At 38.8% G+C, this 14,613-nt stretch overlaps 1 protein-coding gene across 3 annotated transcripts in view; it reads right to left on the reverse strand.

Annotated features, from left to right (window-relative positions):
• Positions 1 to 10,614: 10,614 nt before the first annotated feature.
• Positions 10,615 to 14,613, reverse strand: part of ca8 (carbonic anhydrase VIII) — an 87,938-nt gene continuing 83,939 nt past the window's right edge. For 2 of the 3 annotated variants that reach the window (XM_063064018.1, XM_063064027.1), the window contains one exon: positions 10,615 to 11,114. The gene's annotated coding sequence lies outside the window, so the exon portion shown is untranslated. Of the gene's footprint in view, positions 11,115 to 12,965; positions 13,087 to 14,613 lie in introns of those variants that run through there. The other variant, XM_063064037.1, reaches the window with a different exon arrangement.

Consider the following 14,613-nt stretch of genomic DNA (forward strand, 5'->3'; position numbering starts at 1 on the left):
ATTATTTCCCATTAGTCACCTAGCATCACTTCAAGAAATCAAAAATCAGAAATTTTTCATGGACATATAATCAATCTATGTGTATAAGCAATTAAATGCATTTAGATTTATTGTGTGTGTCTTTTATTATTGTTATTGTTTCCCTTACCTTTTGTTTTATGTTCGTGCGGCAACAGATCCAGAGTAAAAATTATTACGTTCTCCTTACATTCGTGTATAGGAAATAACATTAAACAATCTTGAGTCTTTTGAACAGTGGTAAAACTAACAGAAAAATTGTGTCCTTCTATGGAAAGTACTTTCAGAATGTCCAATGGGGTTTCCAAGAAGTTAATCAAGCAATAATACTTGTGTTTTGGTTAGTACTAGAGAAGTGCAGGACCAGCAGAGCTGTTGCAGTTAGTCTGGTGATTCATCGCAGCACATTAGTTAAGGAAAGCGAGAATTTAATGAGCTTTTGCCGCAAGTGGCATCAAGTTTTTTTTAAGAGGACCCATCCCTTCACAGGAATGGTAGATTCTGGCAAGTCTTTAACTGAGTCAAATGATGAGCTACCCAAGTAAGAACATACAAGCTATTCTGATTTTAATTTATTTTTTTGTTCATGATTAGTCCAGATAGTTTTGATTATGCACAACACCCAACAATACTGATAGGAGATTTAATAACAATTGCACTGAACAGCCCGTAGATGTCTACATCCATCCTTAATAACCATTGGCATTTTTGTAGTTTGATTGTTACTGGTTGCACCCATGGTGACTCATATTGGATGTTGTTCAGGTATGGTACCTGGACACAAGGTCCTTTACTGTTGTGAATAGTACTGAATATGACATAATGTTTGACCTCCCAGCTATTTCTAATATTTCTACAGTCTCAAAAAGACTAGTTGTGCAACCTGTGAAAAAACACATTATCATAATTAGCACTGCTAATTAACACAAACACAAAAATTCTGAAGCATCATCGATTTGAATTGCAAAGGAAAACAAGTGGATAGAAACACAGATGAATAAAGGACTGATGTAGCATTTGTGCAAATTAGTCAATGTTCATGGGTTGGAATCAAATTCCAAAAGCATTTTTCTTCGGGTTAAATTTCTCAAAATCAGAGAAAGATGACCTGCATCAAAATTGTTCATGTTTCCTCCCGAGAACGGTGCTGCTGTACGTTGATCACCAAGCTCAAGTTCACAGTAATTATGCTGCCAAAAATCCTGTTCACAACGTGCAAAGAAAGGAAAAAAATTACAGAATGGTGTACTAACTTTGAATCTAACTTAACTGGAGGACTGATCAATACAGATCATTGTGACTCTATTTAGGATCTGCCAATACAAGCTCCCAATAATCTTACAAACTCATTTGCCGTATTTAGATATAACCCTTAATGCCATCCCTTGATCTCTCTGATGCACATATCAAATTGCTTGCCACTGGCCACACTAGGCAGGATCTCACAGGAAATCGACAGCCATTGCAGTTGTTATGTGCACGTGTAGTCAAGTGCAGGTGTGTCAAACTTACTTGGTGGTAACAAGCACTGCACTCCGAAAGACACACTGCTGCCAGTCTCCCTGTGAATTTCAACAGTGGACCTCAATCTCACTGAAATTCCCTCATGTTTGTTCTGAAGGAAAAGGATATGCAAAGCTGCACTACAAATATATACCATCAAAAATGCTATCAGGGCATTGCTGAAAGGAAGGAAGTTATTGCTCTTCAAATATCATCCTAAGAACAAAATTAATTCCTTTGAAAATACAAAAAGATATATTACATATGGGCCACAAGAATAATAATACAAAGAGAAACAAACCTATTGGAACTGTAAAAAATGTGAAGAGCAAACTAGGACTTTTTATATAGTGTACTTAAAATTTAAAGAGCCATTTTATAATCTTTATTGCAAAAAGAAAGTAGATATAGATAATAAAAATTGAAGCATAAAAACTACTTTAAAGCATCTAGGTACAGAAATTAATTTAAAACATTAAGCAAAATAAATACCGTATCAATCCAGGTTGGGATCCCTATTCAAGTTAATGGGCTGTGCTGCCTATATACAATGTACACTCAGTGGCCACTTTATTAGGTACTCCCACACATTAGTGCAAATATTTAATTAGCCAATCATCTGGTAGTAATTTAATGCATAAAAAGCAGGTAGACGTGGTCAAGAGGTTCAGTTTCGGACAAAACATTAGAATGGGGAAAGAAATGTGATCTCAGTGACTTTGACCGTGGAGTGATTGTAGGTGCCAGAAGGGATTTGAGTGGGACATGAGATGTGGCAGCACCTGTGGTTTTGCTCCTTCCTGTCTTTTACATTGCAGTGGATTGACAAGGTGTTTCTTTTACTTAATGTTCTAAATTAATTTCTATACTTAGATTTAAAGTAATTTTTCATGTTTCAATGTTTGATTAAATCTATTTTGACTGTTTTTAAATACTTCTGATTATTAAGAGGCAGAAGTTGACCCATGCACTGCAACAAGTCATGTAGGCCAGCAGCCTGCAAGCAGTGCAATTCAACTTGTTGATAAAATCCTGTCATGTTATAATACAATATTAACCAAAATAGCATCCAAGATTCACTAGTATATCTACATTCTATTGCATTGTTCTCTTCACCATTTAAAAGCTGGCAGAACTATCCAGCACATAATTCAGCCTTGATTCAGCAAGGGCAGGTCCTATTGAATAAACTTACTAGAGTTCTTTGAGGATATAATGAGTGCAGTGGATAGGGGAGAGTAGGGGAATATTTAGATTATCAGAAGGTGTACAATAAGGTGCCATGTAAGGATGCATGGAGTTTGGGGTAATGTATCAGCATGGATAGAGTATTGGTTAATCAAAAGAAGGCAGAGAGTTGGGATAAATGGACCTTCCTCTGTTTGGAAGTCAGTGACAAACAACGTGCGACAGGAATAAGTACTGAGTTTGCAACTGTTCACGATATACATCAACAATTTGGAAGAGAGTACAGGGTGTAGCATATCTAAGTTTGCTGATAACCAAGTTGAGTAGAAAAGCAAATTGTGCAGAGGATGTGGAGAGTTTGTAGAGAGATATACAGTAGATAGGTTAAGTGAGTGGGCAAGGATCTGCCAGATAGAGTACAATGTTGACAAATACGTTCACCTAATTGGGAAGGAAAAACAGATCTGATTAGTATTTAAATAGTGAAAGTTAGCAACATGCTGTTGCGCAGAGAGTCTTGGGAGTGCTGATGCATGCATAAGGTTGACTTGTAGGTGAAACAGACTATCAAAATGTTAGCCTTCACTACTAGAGACATCAAATTTAAAAGCAGGGAAGTTATGCTGCAACTGTACACAGTACTGGTGAGGCTACACCTTGAGTACTGTATGCAGTTCAGGTCGATCTTGGCAATGTTTGGGGGGGAGGGTGGTGGGGAGTTAGCCTTTGAGGAGAGATTGAGTTGCCTATATTCAGGAAGTAGATTTAGCATGAAGAATAAGAAGAACAGCATTTCTTAACAGTAGTGAATGTGAGGAATTCTCAGCCCAGGAAAAAGTTAATGCTACTTCATTAAATATATTGATGGCAGAATTAGACTGTTGCACATTAAGGGTTATGGAAAAAAGATAGGTAGGTGGGGCTGAGTCCACGATCAGATCGGCAAGATCTTGAATGATGAAATCAGTCTTATCAGGCCATCTGGCCTACCACTGCTCCTAGAGCAAGGAAGAATAAGAGCATTTCAGCCCTTTGGCTCCTCTAGTCCATGTCAAACTGTGATTCTGCCTAGTTCCATTGACCCGATCTGCTCCGGGACCATAGCCCTCCATCCCCGTCCCATCCATGAACTGATCCAAACTGGCAATTGATGTTGCAATTGAATCTGCATCTGTCACTTCTGCTGGCAGCTCATTACCCACTCACATCTCAGTCTGAGTCAAGATGTCGCCCCCGCCCGCCGGTTCCCCTTAAACACTTCATGTTCCACTCTTAACCGATGACCTCTAGTCCTAGTTTCAGCTAACCTACTTGCATTAACCCTATCTACACCCCTCAAATTTATACATCTCTCCCCTCATTCTCCTACACTCCAATGAATAAATTTCAAATCTACTCAACCCTTCCCTTTAACTCAGGTCCTCAAGTTCCAGCAACATCCTCGTGAATTTTCTCTACACTCTTCTAAGTTTATTGATAACTTCCCTGTAGGTAGGTGACCAGAACTGCACAAAATACTCCAAAGTGCAAAACCTCACACTTGTCTGCATTAAATTCCACCTGCCATTTTTCAGCCTGTTTTTCCAGCGGGTCCAGATCCCGCTGCAAGTTTTGATAGACCTCCTTGCTGTCCACTACGCACCTGATATAGGTGCCATCCACAAATATGCTGACACAGTTTACCATACTGTCATTCATATCAACGATTTACCCAGCACCAATCCCTGCAGCACACCACTAGCCACAGGCCTCCAGTCATCTACCATCAATCTAGCTTCTCCCACAAAGCCATTGTCAAATCCAATTTATGAACTTAATCCTGAAAGCCAAGCAACTAAAACTTCTTGACCAATCTCTCCAGTGAGATCTTAGTAAAAATCTTGGTAAAATCCATGTAGACAACATCCATTGCCTTTCCTTCATCAACTTTCCAGGTAACCACTTCCGAAAGACTCTGATTGGTTAGACACAACCTACAGTGCATAAAGGCATGTTGACTGTCTCTAATCAGGCCCTAGCTACACAAATAATTATATAGATGGTCCCTTAGAATACCATCCAATAATTTATCCACTACTGATGTCAGGCTTACCAGCCTATAATTTACCAGCTTATTCCTAGAACCTTTCTTCAACAACAGAACAACATTAGCTACAGTATCATCTGGCACTTCACCCGTGGCTAAGGAGGTTTTAAGTGCCTCTGCCAGGGTCCTGTAATTTGGACCATAAGACATGGGGGGCAGAATTAAGCCACTCAGCCCATCAAGTCAGCTCTGACATTCCATCATGGCTGATTTATTATCCCTCTGACCCCATTCTCCTGTCTTCTCCCTGTAACATTTGATATCCTGACTAACCAAGAACCTGTCAACCTCCACATTAAATATACTCAATAACTCAATAATTTGACCTCCATAGCAGTCCATGGAAATGAAATTTCGACTCATATCTGTTCTAAATGGATATCCCTCTATTCTGAAACAACAGAAAACATCTATCTAGGGCTTTCAATATTCAATATGTTTCAATGAGATCCCAGCTCATTCTTCTAAACTCCAGTGAGTATAACCCCAGAGTCATCAGATGCTCTTCATATGTTAATCCTTTCATTCTTAGAGTCATGCTCGTGAAACTCCTCTGGATCCTCTCCACTGCCAGCACATCTTTTCATAGATAAGGGACCAAAAACTGCTCACAATGCTCCTAATGTGGTCTAACCAAAGCCATATAAAGCATCAGCATCACATCCCTGCTGTTATATTCTAGTCCACTTGAAATGAATGTTAACATTGCATTTGCTTTCCTTACAACCAATTCAACCTGCAAGTTAACCTTTAGGGAATCTTGCTCAAGGACTCCCAAGTCCCTTTGCACCTCAGATTTTTAAAATTTTCTCCCATTTAGAAAATAGTCTATGCCTTTACTCCTTCTACCAAATGCATGACCATACACTCCGCTACACTGTATTCCATCTGCTACTTTTTTGTCCATTCTCCCAATCCAGGTTTTTTGCAGATTTCCTGTTTCCTCAACACTAGCTGCCCCTCCACCTTTCTTTGTATCGTCTGCAGACCTGGCCACAAAGACATCAATTCCAACATCCAAATCGTTGACATATAACATGAAAAGAAGCGGTACCAACACTGACTCCTGTGAACACAACTTGTCACTGGCAGTCAACCAGAATAGGTCCCATTTATTCCCACTCTTTGCCTCCTACCTTTCAGCTAATCTTCTGTCTGCGCTATATCTTTCCAGTAATACTGTGGACCCCTATCTTGTAAAGCAGCCTCATATGCAGTACCTTGTGGAAGGCCTTCTGAAAATCCAAGTAAACACCCACTGACCTCTCCTTTCTGGTATTTCCTCAAAAAATTTCAATGGATTTGTCAGGCAAGATTTCCCCTAAGGAAATATGGGAAAACTATGCTGAGTTTGGCCCACTTTATCATGCACCTCCAGTATGCTGAAAACTCATTCTTAATAATGGACTCCAGCATCTGCCCAACTACTAAAGTCAGGATAACTGAACATATTTTTTTTTCCTCGCAAACACAAGGAAATCTGCAGACGCTGGAATTTCAAGCAACACACACAAAATGCTGGCGGAACGCAGCAGGCCAGACAGCATCCATAGGAAGAAGCACAGTCGACGTTTCGGGCCGAGACCCTTCGTCGGGAACGTCAACTAGCACAAAATACTTATTAAGTTTGTTCACCATTTCTTTATTCCCATTACAACCTCTCCTCTGTCATTTTCTGGAGATTCAATATCCACTCTCATCTCTCTTTTACCCTTTATATAGCTGAAAAATCTTCTGGTGTCCTTTCATATTATTAGCTAGCTTACCTTCATATTTCAGCCTTTCCCTCCTTATGTTTTTTTTCCAAGTTGCCTTTATTTGATTTTCAAAAGCTTCCCAATTCTCTAACTTTGTACTAGTTTTTGCTCTATATGCCCTCTCTTTTGCATTTATATTGCCTTTGACATCCCCCCTCAACCATGATTGCCTCATCCCCCCTTTACAAAACTTCTTCATCTTTTGGGTGTGCCTATCCTGCACCTTCCACATTGCCCCAGAAGCTCCAGCCATTGCTGTTTTACCCCCTTTCCAATCAATTTTAGTCAGTTCCTTTCTCAGGTTCGGAATTCTCTTTAATCCACTGAAATACTGAAACACCTGACTTTATCTTCTCCCTCTCAAACTGCAGGATAAACTCTGTCATATTATGATTAATGCCTTCTAAGGGTTCTTTTACCTTAAGCTCCCTAATCAAATCTGGTTCATTACATATCACCCAACTCAGAATAGCCTTTCGTCTCATGGATTCAACCACGAGCTGCTCTAAAAAGCCATCTTGTCGGCACTCTAGAAATTCCAGCTCTTAGGATCCAGCACCAACCTGATTTTCCCCAATCTAAAGGCATGTTGAAATCACCCATGACTATCTCAACATTGCCCTTGTTACATGCCTTTTCTTTCTCTTGTAGTAATTTATATCCCACACTGTTTGGACGCCTGTATACAACTCCATCAGGATCTTTTTATCCTTGCAGTTTCTTAACTCTACCACCAAGGAATTTACATCTTGTCTATGTCTATGTCATCTCTGTCTAAGGATTTGATTTCATTTTTTACCAACAGGGCTTCCCCACCCCCTCTGCCTACCTGCCTATCCTTTCAATACAAGGTGTATCCTTGGATGTGAAGCTCCCAATATTGATCTTCTTTCAGCCACGTCTCAGTGATGCCAACTACATCATACCTGCGTTACAAGATTATCTTCCTTATTCCATAAACTGCTTGCATTCAAATATAACTCCGACATTCCTGTATTCATGCCCTTTTTGATTTTTGCCTCCATGTTACATCAGCTAGTGCCACTGACTGCAATTTTGCCCAGTCATCTGCCTGTCCTTCCTCACAGGCTCAATACACACTGCATTTTCTTCTATGCTGTTTGTCCCATCACTCCGGTTCCTATCCCCCTACCAAATTAGGTTAAAACCTCCTCAACAGCTCTAGCTAACCTGCCCACAAGGAGATTGGTCCCCCTTGGGTTCATGAGCAGTCCGTCTTGTTTGTACGGATCATACCTTCCACAGAAGGGACTCCAATGATCCAGAAACCTGAAACCCTGCACCCTGCCCCGCTTCCTCAGCCACTCATTCATCTGTATTATTATCCTATTCTTGCCCTGAGTATCACGTGATACTGGAAGTAATCCAGTGATTACTTCCTTGGAGATCCTACTATTCAGTCTCTTCCCTATCTCCCTCCACTCACTGCGCAGGACCTCTTCCCCCTTTCTACCCATGTCATTGATGCCAATGTGCACCACGGCCTCTGGCAGCACACCCTCCCTCTTGAGAATCCTCTGCAGTTGCTCTGAGACATCCTGCACCCTAGCACCTGGAAGGCAACACACCATCCTGGCTTCTCTTCTGAAGCCACAGAATCTACTGTTTAGTTCCCTATCAAGGCTCCTATGACTATCGCTCTGCCTGATTTTACCCTTCCCTGTTGAGCCTCACAGCTGGTCACAGTGCCACTGGCGTGGCTGCTGTTGCTGTGTCCTGATAGGTCAACTCTCTCCCCAACCACCAGCAGCAGTATTTAAAAGGGCGTACTTATTGCTGATGGGAACGGCCTCAGGGAAGCCCTGCATTGTCTGTTTACTCCCTATACTTTTTCTGGTGGTCACCCATCTACTAACTAAAGCCTACACTCTGGGTGTGACTACCTCAGCAAAAGTCTCATCGATGATGTTCTCAGCCTCCGGTTTGGTCCTGAGTACATCCAGCTTCAGCTCCAGTTCCTTGACCTTGTCAGTCAGGAGCTGAAGTTTGGTGCACTTCCCGTAGTTGTCATTAGAGAGACCACAGGTACCCTGAAATCTCAAATCTCATAGGAGGAACATTCCACTGCCTAGGCTACTGCCCTGTACTTGTTGTACTTGCCCCGCAAAAGGTCCAAAGGTTTTTATTTGATCAAGGGAATTTATGCACCCTAATTTGCCTCAATCACCTCCTCTTCTGTAATCTATAGACCATGACCTCAGATCTATAGAGAGAATCCATCTCCCACATTACTACAGATGCCAAAAAAAAAAGCACTTAAGACCTCTCCCATCTCTTTCAGCTCCATGCCTAGATGGGCACGCTGATCTTTCAGTAGATCACAAACCTTTGGTGACAATTATTCAAGAATAATGACAAAAGAAAATGTAGGAGCTGTTGCATTGATTTAATTGGTTGCATTGTTGTCAATCAAATATATTTCTTACATTTACTTATTCAGCCACTTATTGGATTGTGTAAAATATAAATTGGCATGTGTCTGGTGAATTACTTTAAAACCATACCAAACAAGTTGAAGATCTCAACCAATTTATCTAAATTTGATTTCAGTGGATGCTGATTTTGCCCTTTGCTATCCTTTTGCTCCTAATATCTCTAGCATAGCGTTCCTTCGGATTCTTTTTTACTTTGTCTGCCAAAGCAACCTCTAGCCTTCTTTTAGCTCTCCTGATTTCCCTCTTAAGTGTTCTCTTGCATTTCTTATATTCCTCAAGTGCCTTGTTTGTATCTTGCTGCCTATGGCTACAATGCATCTCCTTCTTCTTAACCAGAGCCTTGCAATCTCTCAAAAATCAAAGTTCCTTAAACTCGTTTGCCTTGCCTTTTAGTCTAACAGGAACATAAAAACTATCTACTCTCAAAATTTCATTTTTGAAAGACTCTCACTTACTAAGCACACCTTTGCCAGAAAACAACATATCCCAATCCACAGCTGCCAGATGTTTTCTGATACCATCAAAATTAGCCTTTCGCCAACTTAGAATCTCAACCCAAGGCCCAATCCTATCCTTCTCCATAATTATCTAGAAATTAATGGAATTATGATAACGAGTTACAAAGTGTTATCCTACACACACTTCTGCCACCTGCCCTGTCTCAGTCCCTAAAAGAAGATCTAGATTTGCACTCTCTGGTTGGTACCTCTACATATTGATTAAGGAAACTTTCCTGAACACATTTGACACACTATCCCATCCAGTCCAACAAAGAGTTTCCACTGAAATCAAATTTAGATAAATTGGTTGAGATCTTCAACTTGTTTGGTATGGTTTTAAAGCAATTCACCAGACACATGCCAATTTATATTTTACACAATCCAATAAGTGGCTGAATAAGTAAATGTAAGAAATATATTTGATTGACAACAATGCAACCAATTAAATCAATGCAACAGCTCCTACATTTTCTTTTGTCATTATTCTTGAATAATTGTCACCAAAGGTTTGTGATTTGGTTCTAATTTTGTTAAGTGCTTTTCTTTACTTTTCTTCTTATTTATATCTCCTGCCAGGTTCAAGTGAAGTTACATTAAAGGGTTATCCTTGATACAAAGAGTATACTTAAGTGTTGTTTATGTATATGCGGCTAAAGCCAAACATTTAAATAATCTGGAAACCCCTCTGCCATTTCAAAGATACGATTTAAATTATACTACACTGAAATCATGAAAATTTCTACTCCACTAATACAGTTCAACAGTATGCTCTTCAAAAGACATGCCTTTAAATTCAAGGTATTCAATCAACTCTCCCCACCCACACAGAGTAAAGCAGGACAATTTCGGAATTTCTGAATTAGGGGAATATTCAGGAGCATCATGGCTCAATAAGATGTTTCAAACTACTTTGTTCAAAGTGATATGACTTTCTGCTACCAGAATTAAAATCATATACATGACAAACAGATTATAGCTCTTCCCTCCAGGTACAATTCATAGTAAACATCACATAACAGGTTGTTCAAATATGTTAAAATAACCTGCTCATGATTAAGCAGAATAAACAGAATAAAATCAAATGGGTACTGAAATGTTTGATTTTTTCTTGCACTCAGTGCAGTTTTATTCATTCATGCAGATAACTCTTAAATCACATTGGTATGTCCACGAACAAACTTATCTGTTAGTGTAACTATATTCCAAAGTTGTACGCCTGAAAGCAGCAAAGATCTAGCAAGTACCTCACATGTCAAGCTTATAAAGAGCTTCAGTAAAGTATATCACCATTAAATGATATTAAATACATTACAGAATTTTTGCACATTTACAAACAACTATTTACAAAAGCCAAATGCATAACCAGTCTACAAAAACAATTATATGAAGCTTTGGGCACCAAAAATGGGCCCTTGTTCTTGCGCATCAGCTTTTTTTGCAAATATTTAACAGGACTATGAGAACAAGCCAACTGCCACAGCTGCTTTTCAAGACTGCATTAATTATAGAAGGCAACACAAAACATGCTTTGTATTTTGAAGGAGCAGCAGCTTCAGAAAGATCCATTTCTCATATAGTGGGATACTGTGGGCTCATTGTCTTCACCCTGTTAAAAGAGAATGGCACATTCATGCTTGAGAAATTCCTTAGTGGAGGGCTCACCCTGTTCATTTAACTGAGCAGACAGATGGAATAACAAGAAAACAGTTCTAATATATCAGCAGAGTCTGCCACTGTAGAATTCTTGTCGTACAAATTATTCAATAATTTTTATCTGGGCTATTCAACTGGGTTTGCAACAATACTCTGCATATGTATCTTTAGCAGAGTTTGTGCATCATATGGTCCAATCAAAATTGCACAAAATATTATCAAATGAGGTAGGTGCACCGTTTTATTTCTGAATACTAACAACTGATTTTTTTTAAACTTTAAGCACACAAGAACAAATAAGAAGAAGAAATAGCTTAAATTTTTGTCTAAACCAGATAAATTCAATCAACCCACAGGTTTACAGTGCAATGGAACATTGAACAAATTAACAGGCAAATTTGGACAATGGTCACATCTTTTTCAGGGCAAAAATAGAAAATAAAACTCTTGAATTGGCTCAAGTATTTAATCCGCATTCTAGATTAAATTAAGAGACAGGACCAAGTAAAATACATACCATGACTATTGTTCTAGGATTCTGTACACCTTGAAAAAGGAAAAAAACAGCCCTGGCAAGTTTCCTAAACAGCTGTCTTTCCACACAATCACCTTTTACTTTGGGTTCCAAGTATCATAGTCTATTCAGCTCAGTAGTTCAGTCTCAAACCACTTTAGAATATCTCAAGGATGTGAAAATTAAATTGTGAATATTTTCTTCTGGGATTTGGAGAGCAAAGGAAGGGCTAAAATGTCATTCAGAACGTCAATTTTCCTTCCCATCCTCAAGTTGGCAATCATGGTACAACCAACTTTCTCCGTGAAACCACCAGAAAATGATGCTGCACTCAAATTGTGTCATTAGACGATTCATTTGTCCATGTGTATAGAAAACTCTTTGGTACCCAGGTTCTTTGATTATATTAAGTTTGAGATAAGTTAATGAGGTAAAGTATTGTGCAAACAAATGCAATATTTCTATGCATATATTCATCTGAAGGTTAAAGCCACATATAAAAGGTGCTTCCATAAAACATGTTTTGTATGTACACAGACACTTAAATGTAAAAAAAAATCTCATTTGTTCACCCGCCCCCCTCAAAGTATGGCTCTTCATTGGCAAAATGAAATCAAACCTTTTGAGTAACCTATATGTTACAAAGAATAATGTTTCTCTTCAACCAGCAAACAAACTTCTGCAGTAATTTTTCCTTTCTCTAGGTGTCTGTGACCAATGTGAGCCTTATCCAGTCTCTTGTGACCCATGAAAAGCTCTCAAAACTGGACCCTGCATAACAGATGTGACTATAGTTGCAGCGCCAATTTTTGGCTGTGGAAGAGGAGCAGCAACCAAAATTGAAATCAGATTGATTGTCATTTCTATTCAAAATGTGGGTAGTGCTGCTTTAATTATCCTTGGATTGAGGTGAGCTTTTACTTTGTAATGTTATAAGCTCCCGCAAGTCGTGCTCCTGCCCCAGAGGGGGAACGAAAATCAGGACACTGGCCTATTGATAATAATGAAGGAATAGTAATATATATCCAAGTTACTGGGAGCTAAAAGTGCCTCTTAACAACTTGTGTAAAAGAAAATGCAAATTAGTTAGATAATTTCATTTAAATTCAGCTGAACAAAGCATTCAACCACATTGCAAGTTTCATTACATTTAAAACTCTCAGCCTTCCCAGCATGTAGAGCATGCAGTGATTATGAATGCAAGAAAGGAATGCTCTTGAAGCAAATAAATGGACTGACCTCCAAGTGAAGGTCAAAACTTAGCAAGTCATGCATTATCAGTTTAATATTTCATCTTTTTTGAGTCCATCACAGAACCATGGCATTGTTTCAGTACAGGAAGCCAGCACTCCACCCATCTATGCATTCTCTGAGGCTTTGTCAAAGACGTGATGATATATAGAAGCAATGCCTGCATATAATTGAGATCAGGCACTCAAATCAGAATGTATAAATTTAGCGATGCAAAAATCATAGCAACTTAATACAATACTTCATGAAGTAGTCTTATTGGTCATCACTTCAGATTGGAAAGTAAGATACATTTCTAAATATAAGTGTTTTGGTGAATTTCTGTTGTATCATATACTTTACCTATCCAGTGTTATGAAGTTATTGGTTCTTTGGTTTAAAAGGTAGTAATGGCTTAATATGGTTCCCATTTAATCATTACCACAACTTCATAAGTCTGACTTTATCAGTACAAAATTAAATAGATTCATCAATATTATAGATTCAATTATCCAGGTTCATTGCAGCAGCACATTGTGCAAAGGTCTTGGTTTTCATAATCAATGGCTAGTTAACCTAACAGAAGGTCCTTCTGACCAAATGCGTGAAATTACCAATTAGAAATGCTTTAGTTTTTCCACTAAAATAGTGACCATCAGTTCTTTGCTCTGGCTGAGTATTTCAGTTCACATGGTTGAAATGGCCTATGTCTGCAGAGAATGAAGCTATCAATTAATGAAGGAAAATTCTTCCCCAGTTTCCTACTATTTTTCCCCATTGGCAAACTACTTAAAAGAAATCTGGAACTGGAGCTTCCAAGGATGTTGCTGAAATCCCAATTTGCACACTAGCAAAAAATTATTAACTGACCTACATATTGTTAATATCCTGTCATCAGAATGGCTCTTTCACTTTTCTCCCCTGTAATAGCATGTTCCAAAATCCAGCTTTCCTTTTTATCCATGCATTATACACTAATCCCAGGGAAGGGTTCAAAGTGCACTTTGGAGGTGCACACTTAATTGAATTGTATTCACCAGAAAACCACTCAGGACAATTAACCATATGGTATCCAGTACCGTGCCTACATGTTTTATTCTAAAATCTGAGCATTATGCAAGCAAATATTTCCAACAAGGTTTGTTAACAGTATATGTTCCAGAAAGAACAGACTGCAATGTGGTTTTGGTGTTGTTTGCTTTTGGAAATTAAACAAAACTTCTGTTAACACAGCAGCTGTCACTGGAAGTCAAACACAGATGCATAAAGATTCTTCAATGATTGTACAAGTAAACATAGAGCAATACAGCAGGACTGCTTGCACATCAACTTCAAAAGAAAGATCTGTTAAGGTTATTAAAACGTATGCAATTTTAGGCCAGTTGATCTGACAAACAATGTGACAAACATAATGGAAGGGAACTCTAAAAATGCTATTAGCAGGAGGTATAAATTTAAAAAAGAATAAGTTAAACTTTTATTAATATAATATTAATTACCTTACGGACTTAGTTCCATGATTCTTAACTTTTGTTTCATTAATCAGCATCCTCCAAAGTCATTACTATTTAAAATATGATTGCTCCTCAACCCCACTTTCTAAAATCTAGTCATCTAGAACCAAATTATGTGATCATGTTGCTGGACACAGCAGTAATGGAGAAGGATCCTACTAAGACCGGCTCAAGAGTACTGCCACAGGGACAAA

This window comes from Mobula hypostoma, chromosome 1 (genome assembly GCF_963921235.1).
Source record: "Mobula hypostoma chromosome 1, sMobHyp1.1, whole genome shotgun sequence".
Classification (NCBI taxonomy): domain Eukaryota; kingdom Metazoa; phylum Chordata; class Chondrichthyes; order Myliobatiformes; family Myliobatidae; genus Mobula; species Mobula hypostoma.